This window comes from Cheilinus undulatus, linkage group 12 (genome assembly GCF_018320785.1).
Source record: "Cheilinus undulatus linkage group 12, ASM1832078v1, whole genome shotgun sequence".
In the NCBI taxonomy this organism is placed as follows: Eukaryota; Metazoa; Chordata; class Actinopteri; order Labriformes; family Labridae; genus Cheilinus; species Cheilinus undulatus.
Genome location: NC_054876.1, coordinates 34,805,742 through 34,821,633, shown reverse-complemented (window position 1 = coordinate 34,821,633; position 15,892 = coordinate 34,805,742). Strand labels below are relative to the sequence as shown.

Below are 15,892 nucleotides of genomic sequence, written 5' to 3'. Positions count from 1 at the left end.
TGGCACCATGTATTCAAACTGGCATTTAAAGGGTTAAAATCCTAAGTAATAATTGAATATTTGGCTGTTTTGTTCATAAGTGAAGTTGACTGAAACATTTAGGACAGAAGTAGCAGAAAAATATTAATCTGTGGTATTTTTTTATTGCAGTTTTTGTGAGTGGTCATATTTGTCCATGAATAAATTTGAAGGATGCAAAATTGTAATTCTGATACTACACAAAAACCAAACATGAATCATAATTAATTTTGTTGCTAAACTTTGACATATCCAGGACTATGCTTAAAAAAAATCTCCCAGCCACCTGACATTTTTATTTACTGTAAATTTACTTTAAAATGTTCAGAAATTCACACGGAATTTGGGGGGAATTTTTGCAACGTTTTGGCTTGATGATCAAGTTTCACAGCTCAGCTCTCAGGAGGTTAAAGCATCTGGGAGAAGGTTTTGGTTCAAAGGGATTCTGGTGCCCCCTATGGGCACAGCTCTGTCATGTCATTGTTTATACTGTCAAATGTAAAGTTGTCTCTGTAGCCTGCTGTTGATCCAGACCATCAGAATGAATTTGATTCATTTAAAACACCTCATAGGTGCTTTTAAGTTTCAGCTGTGTTATCGTGACGTAATTCAAGTATGCAAAATGAGAAACAAATCTAACATCTTGCTTCCCATTAGCATATTTACCTGATTTTTAAAAAGATTTTAAAAGAATCTTTCAAATTATTTTCCTCCAAATGAACATAAAACATGTTTGTGGACATCCTTATGGTTTTACACAAATCCTGTGTAATGACAGATTTGCGGTGGTTTTTAACTTTACTGTTTACTAAGTGAGTGTCATGTTTATGAGAGCTAGAGCATATTTGTTTGTTAGGAGGCTGGCTGGCTACTGACAGAGTTGGTTGTGCTCTCTCTCCCTCCCTCCCTCTCTCTCTCTCTCTCTCTCTCTCTCTTCAGCCGCTGCCGCGATATTTTCCAGCTCTGGAGCCTCTCCACCGCACAAGCTCGATCGATTCGCATTGATTGTCCCTGACGAGCTGCTCCACTTTCTAGCCAATGTCAGCCAGTCTGCGATCGGGAAGGAGAGAAATGAAGGAAAATCTCTGCCGCCCTGGCGGTGTCATTTCCACACACTTGGGTTGGCCGCCTGCCAGCAGACAGGCCGGTGGAAAGAGGTGGAGTGGACTCTGAGAGAGAGAGGGGCTGAGCGGAGAGGAGGAGGAGGAGGAGGAGGAGTGAGCGGCCATGAGGATCACTGCTGTCAGCCTGGTAGTGTGAATTTATACTCGGAATAAATAGATGAATGAAGAGTTCACCATCCTGCAGCCCCTTTCACAATGACGTCACTTAAACACAAGAACATACGATGGCTACACAAAATCTCATTTAAAAAGTGGGACAATCCTTAAAAACATACATTGATTTTCCTTGTGACTAACAAAATAATAAAGCATCATGGCTAATTCCTATCACTTTATTTTAAAAGATGCAAAAACACAGGGCCATGCTCTTATTTTTTAAAGTTAAGGGCAGGGTGACAGTTCCAGAAGACTTTTTCCATTCAAAAGACGTTTATAACAGTACTTTCAGTTTTAAATGATCAGAATCGTGTACATACGTCACCAGACAAGCAACATGCATCTGTTTTCACTCCCTAAAGGAAACACCCTAACCTTAAACGCACAGTAGCTATGTAAAGCATGAAAACATGGCACTCTTACACTTAAATTAACTATTTTTAAAAACTAAATAAAGCATTATATTTTTCATATAGAAATATGTAGGTTTTGTTTGTCATTATTATGTTTGACAGAAAATATTTTTAAATGACTTGTGAAGCCCACTTGTAACTGTTATTGTTCATATGGATCGTGGTCGCCTACGTTTAACCTGCCTGTTAGCATGTTTCTGTTTGTTTATGCTGAGTAGGGCAGCTAGCTTTGCTCTGTAAGCTAATGAAAATCCTCACAAACCAATTTTTAGCACGTGAATGAAGCTATTTGAGCCACGTTGTCATAAAAAGACAGTCTCAGCCAATAATAACGCACTCATTCGTCTTTTATTAGCCCGTACTTTTACTTTGAAACGCCTCTCTCCTCAGCTGTCCTGAACGACCCTCTCGCGCGCTGTTTATTACCACAGCTGAAGCGCGCGCGGCACCAAAAGTCCACTTCGGTTTTTCCGCGAAGCTCCAAAAATCTATGAAATGTGTTTGCATGTTCCTCTCTGCAAGCGGGGATGTAGAGGTGGGATTGCAAGGACCGAGAAAGCTGGGGGAACCCACGCGTTCAGCCTCAGAGAAAGTACGGCTTTTTCCTACATAACTGACGCTCAATCATTTTTTTCTTTTCACGCTTGTCACTAACAGGAAAGCCACTCTGTAGGATTGTGTTCTCGGAGAATAAGCTTTTTTCCCCCTCCTGCTCTTTTTCTTTTTTCTTTTTTTTTGTCACCATTCTGCACGGCAAGGCTGAGAGACGGACCGCTCGGACTGTGGGAGCCCTCCCCTCTGCTCCGATCTGCTTTGGTAGGTGCGAATAAATCGGGGCCCGTGTTTGCAAATATGCAGATATATAGCAGGGGAAGGGAGGAGGCGTGGGATGGATGGAAGGGGGATCATACTTTGTTGAAGTCTACTCAAAGTTGGGATGTCATCTCTTTATCGGATCAGGAGGGGGGACCGGGGCTCTTCTTTACCTATATCCTCAAATGTGTGACTGCAGACCAGTGCTGGTACCGCAGATAGGCTACCGTGCTCATAGATCACTGGGTCCGAACAAAAGAAACCAATTTATATCTAATTATACACCTGAAAAACATAGTAACACTGGCTTTAAATTTCAAAGATAGTATAGAGGGCTACAATGAGATAAGTTGCTATGTTTATCCACAAATAGTCTTTTTTTTACGCGTTATTTAATGAGTTGCCGCGAGCGTTGATACGGATCGGCACCACAGTGAAGCACGAGCCCGACGCTTTTCTGTGAATCAGCTGTTAATGATGCGCGTCCAAACTTGACGCTTCAAAGAAAATGATCCGCGCGCGAGACATATCAAGCTTACATTTGACGACAGAGTCTTTCTGATTGTGGACATTTAATAAAGAAACTTTGATTTCTTACAAAGAGACTTTCAAACATATTTCAAATCTGTCGGCACAGCCTAGATTTGAATCTCCAGTGGTCATATTTGAAGATTTCCGGGTATCAATAGAAAGTTCCCAGCTTTCACCGCGCTTCCCGGAGATCTACCACCAAACCCCCCTGCAATCCACCATCGGTGCCTCCGCTCCAACTGCTCCATATGTTTGCCAATAATTTGAAGTCACTGTAAATGCACGGAGTGGTTGTTTTTCCTCCAACTTTCTGTGCACATAGAGTCCCAATTAGTCTGAATAAGACGCAGCAGGTTCTGGACAATGGATGAATCATTGAGTCTAATTATTGTCACCTCACCAGGGTTTTTTTTTAACTTCCTGTGTGTGTGTGGAGGAATAGAGAAGCTCGCCAGTAGACAGGTCCGCAGACAGCGCGTCTGAAGGGGAGAGGAGGGGGGGTGAGAGAACACGAGAGAGAGAGGAGGAGGAGGAGGAGGGGGGGTTCGCATCGTGCATCGCCTGAACTAATGCATTAAGTATTCTCGCGTCTCCTGAGGTGCAGTCAGTCAGTCAGCTGCTCTGGAGTTCGTCGTGGAGGGGTCGAAATGCCTCACAACCCTTCATGTTCTCACCTCCTAGTTAAAAACTTCGATTACCAGGTCACCTGCGCGTGCTTTGACGTCAGAAGTTATTCATGAGTAAAGTGTGCTCTAGGCTAATTGTCCAGCCACTTCCAAATTGCTGCAGCAGTTAAATTCATATTTGCTCCTGTAATCATAAATCATCCTCAATTCAACAAAGATTTTGGCTTCCTATGTTTAAATTTTAGTTTTGAGTAAATTCAAGTGTGTAATTTTCTAACAATGGCATAGAAACACACACATGACCCTAAAGGCTTTACTCCATCACCTATTGATCCGCAGGAGCAGCCCACCACTCATCCATCAGTCAGCCGTCACTATTGTTCACTGACATTAACCTCCTTTAGCATCCTAGCACAACATTCAGTTCAAAATCAGCTCTCCAAGAAGATGAATCTACATAACATGAATAACTAAATAAAATATCTTTTTGAAACAGATACAGTTTAGAGTTAAAAGCTTAGAGCTGCATGTGAATGTTAAATGAGCTGTTCATACGAGTATCACACTGCTGACAGCATTCACCCAGCAGCACTGTGGCTGTCAGGAAGCTCTCATCAGCTGAATTGGTGAGTGAGTACAGTGTAATTTATTGAAGTACTACTTCATTCACCAATCATTTCAGCTTGAAAGTTTTAGTAAATGTTTGACACAAAATGACACCTCTGTTTGATTTTAATATGCCGCATTTAGCCAATGAATCAGACACTGAACCTTTGATACACTGTATAGCTGTTTTGGTCAGTTCTGTCCAACAGGCACAGAAGATAATAACCATGTTTAGGAAAAGTCTCTGAATTATGTTTAACTGACTTCTTGGCAACAGTTAAATGAGAAAATGCCATTCACACATATGTGTGCAAAGTTTACCAACCTCTCTGAGCTGGCTAAAGGCAATAAACACAGCATATTTACATTTTTTATTGTACTGAGATCGCACCAACACATGTAAAAATGCAGTTGAAGACAGATATACTTCAGCATGTTTACACCTCAAACTGTTTAGGCATCCAGCACATGTTCCACAGTTCCTGTGGCGGGCTACGACCCAGAAGTTGACAACATAAATGTAAAGAAGAAAGTCAGGAAGAAAACAAGTGGAATGTGGTGTGTGCTAGAGCAAGAACCACATTTTTTGGACAGAGAAACAATTTATATTAAGCATTATCTGAAGGACTTACACAAAATAAGGCACCGTAAAATCTGGCTTAGAGGAGGCATTTTTAATACCTATATCTAAGCAACATTTATTCTACGGATGTTCCAAATTATAACTGCCTTTAGCTGACTAGTCTAAAGACAAATAAACACATTCTGAAAAACAAGTACACACCATAATGTTGCAAAGTTGGTTTGCAGAATGTAGCTAAAATTAGCAGTGCTAGCACCACCGACCTTGCATCCTCTTTGCAGGTTTATGTCCAAATTCCTGTCTTACTATCGCCATCCATTGCTTCGCTTATATCTGAGTATAACCTGGCACAGCCTCTGGACAACCCCATTTTATAGATCAAAATAGTGCTAAACTGTTCCCACAAGATGCTATTGATGCTGTCTGTTCACCCTTGTTTACATCAGATTAAAGAGCAGTGGGGCAGCAAGGTAGTCTTCATTCAGAACAGCTACAGTGGCTACTAGTGGCAGTTATAGTTTAGACATTGTGTTTGACTGGGATTGTGGGACTAAACTGATAAAAAGATATTAAGAATAAGTTTAACCGACTCATAAGTCTGCTGCAGGCTACCAAAGGAGATGCATAGTAACTAGGCTAACAAGGGCACTTTTTACCAGCCCTCGTTAAGGAGTGGGTGGATAGTTTGGTTGTTTACATTGCTGACTTCGATGAGGGAGATCAGGGGTTAGAATCTCGATCAGGGCTAGAGCAGAGCACCTTTGTTAAGGTCCTTAACACTTTAAACACCTTAAACAACTGTCTGTTTCCCAGATGTACGTGATGTTGGACAAAAGTGTTAGCTAAATGACATTGTAACAATGTTAGGTCGTAATCCTGCATTGAAAGAAAACAGGTGTATTTTGTAAAGTCAATAAACCTTGTGGAGTGCTGGTTTGATGTAAAGACAAAAAGTTGCAAGTTTCACAATAATCCCAATAATGCAGGCCAAGAGGTTGATGATGTCATTTTAGCTAAAAGAAGTGTAAACTCCATACAGATGATGCTAAAAAAGCAACACAGCTGTGCAGGGACTGTTGACTTTTATGAACACAATATAATTGAATAGGCAGGAAGTTTAAAACTTTGTTGTCTTTGGTAGACTTAAAAAAAAACAAACTCTGGCTTATATACCAGGGGGATGTATAGTCAGGATATTACTGTACATAAAGTGAAGAAAAATGTGGAATGGCCACTGTCGATTGTGTTGTTGTTGGTGTAAAGTCAGCTGGTAGAAGGTCCAGTAGCTGAAAGGGGGCATATCACTACCTTGCTGAGTCACTCATACTGCCATCATTAAATTCTCCTCCTGTGTTTGTATGCAGGGACAAAGATAGTAATCCATACTATTTGAATGCACTGAAATTTCCATGTATAGGTTAAGACCAGTTACTTCCTGTTTGCAACATTGGTCACATTGAAAACTAGAAAAGCAGTCGGAGAGCGCAAACCTCTGCCATTAGCCCTATCTCCCAATAGTACAGAATCCTTTAAAAAAATTCCTGGATCCAGACACTGATCCAGATCACTCCCAAAATCTAATCAGTTCTTCCTTATGCCATTTGTGACATTTCCTGAAAATTTCATCAAAACCTGTCCCTAACTTTTTGAGTTATGTTGCTAACTAACAAACCCTGCCGATCACATAACCTTCTTGGCGGAGGTAATTATTGTTCTAATGCGTTGACTGTACATAAAGATAGAGGGCATGTCAACAAAGCTATAAATCATGGCATTAAGCTCTATTTTTCAAAATAAATTACTTAAAAAATAAACTTGAGTTCTTTTCAAATGAACCCTTGGACATATATCAGCATGATAATAACCTTAATAAAAATTTAATCAGCATGCATTTTTAGTTTAGAGTTTGACCCATGTACAATCTCCTAATATGGAGGAGGCGGGGCTTATGACTTTTAGGATAAAACCGTTTACTTCTGTAGTTTAATGATACAGTGATGAGGATTTGTGATAATTTTCTTTTTGGCAGATTAAGCATGTATATTAAGTCCATGGAGACAGTGAGCTGACAACACTCTGCAGATTGAATACAACACAGGCGAAAATAATATCAGTATTTCATTTTAAAAATGAAAAGTTTTAATTTAAGTTTCATGCACCATTGAAATTTATAAGTTTGTTTATGCTGAGAGTCATTTTTCCTGCATTTAATAATACATTCTCCATCAAAACCCAAGCAGTTTTCCAGAATTTTGATTTGCTTCCTCAAAGTTTAATAAAAGAGTTCAAGTTGCACAAAATAGATGAGCCATCAACAATGAAGTCCAATGCAAACAGTGGCTGGTGCAATATTAGAATTGCCAAAACAAAAGGCAGGCATTATGTAGATGTGTGGTTTGCAGGTTTAAGCTCACTCATTGGTCCATCCTAGAAAGACTCAGTCTTTGTTGTTGGACTTGATCATTTGGACCACCTGTGGAGCGTGTTGCTTTATGAAGAATAGCAAACATTAAACAAAAAAGACTTGAGGGAAAGCTTTATTTAGGTCTCTTTTATGCCAAGTGATTTGCAATAAATGTTTAATAGGCTTTAATAAATGACACCACAGCCTAATACTTACAAGCTGTTGTCACTGAACCATCAGGTGTAAAGTTTTTAATATAAACTGCCACAACAAGTATGTTACTTCAAGAGAAACTGAGTAAATATGCCTAAATGACTAAATAACACTAAATCAGCAGCATGACACTGACAGTCAGAGGCAGCTGGGGTGCAGCAGACAGTTCACACGAGGACATAAACCCGCCTGTAAATGATGTGCTGAGGGGATCTGAAGAGCCATGACGCCGGGAGTCAAGGAGGGTGATTAGGCAAAGTCTATACGCCGCGCTCATGGTTGATGAAGATGGAGAAAGTGTGACTGATAGTCCAGGAAGATGGGGGGGAATATGTACACACATGCAGGAGAGGAGGGGTGAATGTGAGGATAATATGAAATAAAGCAGCAGCTGTGATCAGGGCCAGCAGCTTAGGCATACACTACATAAACCCACATTTGATTTTATGTGTTGGAATATAAACAAGCATTCACAGAATTCTTGAAATTAGTTAAATTATTTTCTACAAAGGAAAACGGTTGGTCATGTCATACTTTGACTTCATGATGGAAATGTCCTTTCTCTTAGACTCACAAGTCACAATAATGTGTTCTACTCCAAGTAACAACCCAAAATAGAATCTTAGCTCACACGAATTCTGGTCTTTCAACAGCATTTAAGAAAAAACAAAGTTTATGTTCAGTGCAAAAAGTTAGCTATATGTGAAGTATCATACTGACATTATTATGTTGGTGCATTTTTGTTCCTTTTGATTTAAACCAAATACATGATACAGTGGCTACAGATCCTTAAGTTCAAGAGTGCATTTAACACCACATACTGTGTGCAGCAAAATAACTGACTTTACTTGAAAAATAAACATTTAACATTGTTATTTACTTATGAAAAGAAAAGACTGAAATCTGTAGGTTTCCTAATAGCAGGAATAACACCACACATATGAACTATCAAATGCTTTTTATAGATTTACTCTCTATATACAGCCTGTCTACTTCTCAAGATTGCTTCCCTAACCTACAAATTTCTCTCACTCTGTAATCATTTCTATTTGATTTTGATAAAAACTTTTGTTAAAAATTTGTACTAATTCACCAAACCTAAAAAGAAACAAGCCAGGTAATTTTTCTGCTATATTATGTATGAGTAGTAAAATTAGTGTTAGTGACTCTTAGCCATCAGAACATACCGCCCTTATCTACTAGGTGATACCTGTGAGGTGATGCAACCAGGTTAGAGATATTCCTCTGTGCAGCTTTACACCTACAGGTCACAAGGTTCAAATTTTGGCTGTACATAAGATGGACTGTCTCTGCCTCCTCCTGCTGTACAGAAATGAAACAAAAATACCCTGCTACAAAGAAGATGGCATTTTGCACTGGTGATGACATTTAGAGTTTAAGAAACAGAGTAGCCTCTGCTGTGGTTTTAACACCTTTGCTAACCACATCAGATATTTAACTTAATGTCACAAACAACCCCCATGTAAGCAAAGATTCTTCAGGTTGGTACAGCCCAATGTTGTCTTCATTTGAAAGCAGGTCCTATGGTCAGTAATACTTGTGTTGTTGCTACGTTATGAACAATCAGCAGGCGTAGCTAGGCCCCTGAAAGACCCTGTAAATGAGCCCTTCTTAGAAGTCATGTAGTGATGATAATACATGCATGTTGGATCAGTATGATTAGCCCTAACCCTGATTAACACTCACCTCCTGGTCCTGGTCTGATCAGTCATTTTTGCTAACTGAATAAAATTTGTTGCAGGCTCTGGCATGGACTGTTTGTCCAAGTACTGGCAATACTTACAGTTCAGTTCAATTGCCGCACCTGTTACTATATGAAACAAATATTTTAAGGAGTTTACATTCTGAAAAAGGAAACACAATGTGTATTTTCTTACTTTATTGAAAATGTTGAGTATTTAACTTAAAAATAACATTTGTTATTGTTATTAAAACCTTCATTGGCCTCTAAATGACAGCTAGGTCTAAGTAAGCTTTCCCTCTTTCTCCCTTTATTGGGGGCTTTGCTCAGACGTGCATTAATGGGATAAGAATTAACTTTGAAAACAGAAGCTATGTTTAACCATTAATCAATTTTGATTGTAGAGTTAAACCCATGTCACATCACTTTGGGCTGTCAACACACTGGACAATTTTCAAATCTTGACCACAGACATTTACCTGCATGATCTCACAAAAACTTGTGATAGCAAATGTGACTGCAGGGAAAAAACAGACATGGAAGATGTCCCCAGCTGGCTGTTCATGGCGTGAGTTATAGTTGCAGCAAAAAGACAAAGAACAGGTGAAATTCTGACTGAGAGGAAGGTATTTTTGTGTTTATATGTTAATGAGCTTTTAAAGTGCGTGACACCCAGTAGGCCATGCTACCTGATCTGCTTGTCCCGTTGTTTTTTGTGGGTATTACATCGTTAGCAGCCTGACCTGGTAGGCTCTAAAATAACTGTTGTTGTTGCTAGACACTTGTGGATTATTATAGCTAATAACCAGTTGCAGCAGGCCTAAAATAAAGTCATACCACCCATGAATCTGGTAGGCACAAATCTGGCACATATTTGGGGTTGAAATTGTCTAGAGAGTATCCAGTTGTACATTGAAGAGCATTAGCTTATGACCTATTCTGCAGTTAGTCAGTAGGGGGAGTTCCAGATGTTTTGGCTTCACTTTTGTACAGCTACCATGTCACCCCTTTTTTTTTTAAATACAGTCTGTAATTCAAAACTTTAATCCACTTACATGACTCAATATTAATGATGGAGCAAAATTTGCTACTTTCAGAATGTATTGCCTGCATTATTCATCCTGTCAGATCACTAACACTTTCTAAGATGAGCAGTTTAAACAAATGTGATGTCATCCTTTAAAACCCAAGGCTATCAGCAGGTCAGCTCCTGCAATTACAATAATTATTCCACCTGTTTTCATAAGCTGCAATGGCCAACTTTGTCACTTTGCAGAAAAGATATGACAGGTCATTTATTGTGGCTATTGATAATGCTTCCTTTCATTAATTATGTGGAGTCATTTAGCACCTTAACTGTACTGAGGACATTGATGAAGCATTTGGATCAGAGCTGGGCATTCTCTTAGGCCAGGATTAATCAAGAAAGTGTGTCATTGCACTGGTAGATACCCAGTTAAACTGCTGCTGACTTCAATTTAGACTGCATGAAATCGAAATCTCAACATAAAAATGTTCATAGCTGTCCAATAAATACCAATAAAAACATGGGCTGCCCAGTGTCCAACAAGACCACAAACCCTCTCATGCTTCCCTCCTGATTCTGCTGTTCTGCATTTCAACCTAAACCAAGCAGATATGCAGTGAGTCTGAGATGCTTTAGGGAAACCGGACCCTGGTCAGTGCTGCAGCAGGAGAAACTGAAACTACAGGGCTGAGGGGCTGCGGAGCTGGCTCTGGTTCGCTGGCGCCACATCCCCCTGAGCTGGTGAGAATGTGGGGGCTGTGCTCTTGCCTTTGAAGCTTTACCTCCCACTAATTCTGGCCTTCCAATTTCCACACGCAGCACAGACACCCCCCCTCCATCCTCTTCCCCTCCCTCTCCCTTTGTTTCCCTTATAAGGACTGGCCCGGCCATTTCCTCAGCGTTTCTGTGGGAGGTGGTGGACTTGTTTGTGAACACGGACAGGTCAGGAGAATCACAGCAGCACAGTTTTTCTTTTCATAGATGAGCAGTCACAGGACTCGTAACGCTAAAAGCTGCCGGATGGATGCATCTGTGTCCAGTGGGGAGTCCATCATTACGTGCCACTCCATTTGATCTAATAGTTTGCAGAATTAAAACGTTCTTTATAAGTTATAGGACAGAAAATACCCCAGAGACAAATAAATGATTAATACAATAAATTATCAGCAGCTCTTCTGGTCAGAAAGGGGACAGTTAATTCTTCTCTGACTTATTGTTTCCCAAAGTTATACACTCAGATCAACGAGTGTGTACATCCAAGTCAATCTGTGCAACAATTCTGAGGATTGAGCTTCACTCAAGACAAAAAAAAGGACCCAATAAAGCATTCACTCTGGAAAATAAGGGTCTCAAAAATGCTTCAATATGATTAAAGAGGCATTCAGCACGTTTACATGCCATTAGAAAACATGGAATTATTGTGTTAGTCCAACTAAAGCTGGACTTCTGAATGCATGTGAATACATTTAACTGATATCATACTAAATCAAATCACCAATCGATGGACTAGAATGCCTTGATTATGCGGGTGATGATTTACTCTTGATTCTTCCAACACTCCACAGTTTCAACGCCAGACTCTGACCTGGAAGCCAATGAGCATAAATGCTTAGCATAGCAGAAGTTGTGTTGTTGTATAGAGCTACATATGTAACATTTTGAATATGTTAACCTAGATAAACGAAAATTATATTAATTGGAAAAAATTGAAATAATAAATAGTGGAAAATTAGGTAATTCAGAAAACTTAAGTTCGTCTCAAAGGAAGCCCAGGGTGTGTGAATAATACAACAAATACAGAAGTTAAGTTTAAAGTAAGTGTATTGACAAATAATATTTTTTCCAAATAATAAACACAAACAACTTCAAACAATCCATCAATAATAACAAAGGGAGGCCTTTTAAAAAAAATGCAAAAAAATTAAAGTTCTGCCCTTTCTTTAATCGACCTTAAATCAGTTCAGTTCCTCATGTCCCAGAGTCCTTGTTCCTACCCTAACCGTGGTAGTCTTCTTTGGGAAAGGGGGGGAGGTGTGGGGAGTTCAGAGTTCCTTGGGTAGCTCGCAGGGAAAGGAAGGGGTAACAAAAAAAAACCTGACCTAAAAAGGGGTCAGTAAAATACAAACAATTACTATTCTTTATCAAACATATGTTGTACTACTCTTCGTTAATTCAAACTCTTTCATCACAAAATCCGCGCTTCACATCCAATTCTCACTACGAGAACACAATTTATCTAATATAAAAATTAATTAATCTCATTAAGCATTTCACTTAAAAAAATAAAGTTCTCATTTTCAATGGAATGTACCTAACATTTCGGCAAAGCCGATTTACTTTAACATATCAAATAATTTTAACAAATATACATACAAATAAGTCAAAGACAAAACGGCGTGCAGCTGCACGCAGCTTAAATTAGCTGTTTTCTTAATGAGGTTTGGCATATAAATCTCCGCAAGTCCCGCGGAGGAACAAAGGCACTAGCGGGAGTTTTAAATCAACTTAGGACATATTATGAGAATAACAAAAGAAACAACACTCACCGCTGAGTCTCTATAATGTTAGGATCGACCGTTTAGTGAAGGTAGTGTGGAATTTCTGCTGCCAACCAGCCGTGCTGCCTGCGTGACCCCAGGTGAGGAGATTGCCAAAGAGGAAGTGACCTTGTGCACCGGATATTTATGTGTTATGGGATGAGCTCGAATTGGATAATGAGTTGCGGATTTGGGGTGTGGTATGAACGGTTTGTAAACAAAATAAACAGTTTAAGGAAATTAGTAAATTAATTTGGGGAAAAAATAAAATAACCAGTTTGTTATGGCGGCACAAGGTCACTCCTGCAGGCAGGCAGGATGGCACAATCTGTATACATTTAAATTAATTCACTGGGTTACACATAGATAATGTGCAATGCGATTGCACCGAAAGTAAAAGTCTGGAGTAGAACTATAAAATTCATCTATTTTCACTGTTCAACATAAAACCAGTCCACAACTCACTAGCCTGTTTGCACGGTTACTGGGAGAAAGTCCACAACAGCTAGCTGTAAGGGGGATATCACCATCCAGTGTAGTAGAGGCGGACATGCTCTTGGAACAAGGATGGTGGTCTTGTTAAATTCCCTGATTAAACCAAGCAGGAAATGTTGCAAATATGATTTAAAGTGCCTGTGAAGAGGTTTTAGCAGGTATTGAAAAACACTGGTGTTTCTACTGAAAACCTTTTATGACCTAAAGAAACAAACAAGATCGTCAGCATAGAGATTTACCTTTTTCTGGTAAATTCTTTTTAACCCTCCGAGAGCAACATTGTATATGAGGGGGCACAGGTTATTAAAAATGAAATACCTTTTGCAACACTTTCCCACTTTTCCTACCTTTTCAAACCACTTACTTTTTTCCCTCTTAAAGCAAGCCATTATGCCATAGTAGTGATGCTATCCATGCCTTGTTAGCCCTCACACAAGCTTTTCTAGTGAGCCTGCAACTTGAGTGACTATCTGGGGTGTTTAAAGATTAAATCCACACCAGTAAATTCAACATTGAATGTCTTTTTAATCATTTTTTTCATTCAATTTTTTTTTGTTTCTGCTGCTTGCGGCTAATGCTAGCCATCATTTTGTATCCCACAATGCTTTGCGACAGGCCTAGGCAACCAGTGGCAGATTGTTCCATCGCATCATGCTTTGTCAAACTGTGCAACTCTAACTATGCAGATCCTGGTTGAGACGATCTGATTAGCTCATAATGGAGAGAAAGAGAGACAGAAAGCCTGTGATGTAGCCCTCTGTGTCTCTGCAGACAGCAACTGCTTTGAATAATGGCACAAATAGCGGCAATACAAAGAAGCGCAAGTGCATATTTTATAAATATGGGAATATTTTGAAGACTTTCTGTCCAGGAGAGAGGGAGAGCAAGTTTGTGCAAAAAAAGTCTTAGTCATTGTTTACTGTCACACATAAAAAAATCTTTGAGTTTGAATTTCCAGTTAGTTTTTTTCTTTTGTCTTTTTAGTTCCATAACTTTTTTAAGAAGTTAAGTGGCATTACTGCAGCACACACATTCTTAAAGCGCAGGTTGTCCTGAAAAACACAGGATGTTTAGAGCTGACTGTGCACCACGTCAGAAAGCAATACAACTGACTGTTGAAAGGCAGCAGTTTGAGAGTTTCTAATGTTTAAAACATTGAGTTCATGTGCACAGGCCAAAGTAGGTGCAGAGTAACCACTGTCTCTATGGAAGAGGACAAATTGCAACAGAGTTCCTCACTGGAGCCGTGATTAAATATTAGCAAGATTCAGCTTCCAACCTTTAAGTCTTTGTTACTAACCAATCAGAGAAGCTCCTGGAGGCAGGTCAGGAGTTTGCTTAGTCAATGAAGATGTGAGGAACTAATGTGAGAACAGAAATTACTCTTATTTCTATTTTGCTTCTATTTCAATTAGGTGTAATTCAGATAGATGGTATCTATTTGTTAAGGGTATTATGTTGATAAATTAAATTAAGAGTCTTTCGTTTCTATTAATGAAGTATTCTAATTCAAATGTAATATTTTCTTAAAGACACTTAACTCCTGAAGTGTAACTGCACTGCAACTTTTACCTCCTGAGACCTGAGCTTTTGTTCGGAATGCAGCTTAATTTCTTCCACATCTTTGGGACAAGCAGGACCTAATAAGTGTAAAACCTCAAACTGATCTTTGAACAGGAAGTAGTTTTATCAAAAAGTTATGTCTGCAAGTCCCCAGACAGTCCTGTTTCTGCAGCAAATGCATTACTGCAAGAAATGGTGTAGAGAGACATATGGTGGAGTCATTTTTGTTATTTTGATTATGGACCACAAAAATACCCCAAAATTTCTGCAAATATTCGCCAAATGTTTTAGAGACACGTTATTATAAAGCCTAAATATTCCAATAAAAGTTTTCCCAAAAATTCCATTTAAGTTCTCCAAAAGATTCAAGCAAATTCCCCCAAATTTGAAAGCAAATTCCTCCAAAATATCATATCAAATTCCCAATAATTTAGAGATACATTTTTCATCTTAAAACAATAAAATTCCAAAATGTTTATAAATATTTTTCCCAGATATCCATGAAAATACCAAAAAGATGGAAGCAAATTTCACCCAAAAAACTTAAACCAATGTGCATACAGGGTCTTAGCAGGTGCCTGGATCAAAAATTGCCTGATTGCTTTGGTTTTTCTGAATCTAACATTTTAAAAGAAGAACTTGGACAATGAAAAACTGCATTTAATGTGGCAGGGATGAACCTACAGGCCTCTTGGTATCTACCAAATCTTACAGCTCTGGCCTTTATGTTGTATTAAGTGAACTTAAGCTCATTGTTTAGCAGAGACACATTAAAGTTTTTTGCAAATTTTTACTGCATGTATTATATTTACAAGTCAGCTTTGTATGCTGAAAACATAAACAAAAACTTCTGTGCAATGCTAGCATGAACTGGAAAGAGCTTTCAACTAGCAGGTACACACAGTGGAGAGTTGAATATTTTGCCTAAGTTGGACAAGAAAATATAAAGCTAAAACAGAAGACATGTACACTTGCTTTTACCAGAAACGTCTGCATTTCATAAGTCTGTATTGTTTTTTTAAAGAAATATGGTAGTGCTGTGATCACAGCGTGTTTCTAAGCGTTCTATATTAGTTCTCAT

General features: G+C 39.0%; 1 protein-coding gene across 2 annotated transcripts in view; it reads left to right on the top strand.

The window, feature by feature from the left end:
• The first annotated feature begins 2,246 nt into the window (after nucleotides 1–2,246).
• The window catches only part of cxxc5a (CXXC finger protein 5a), a 46,557-nt gene continuing 32,911 nt past the window's right edge, over nucleotides 2,247–15,892 (top strand). For both annotated transcript variants that reach the window (XM_041802128.1, XM_041802126.1), the window contains exon 1: nucleotides 2,247–2,527. The gene's annotated coding sequence lies outside the window, so the exon portion shown is untranslated. The remainder of the gene's footprint in view (nucleotides 2,528–15,892) is intronic.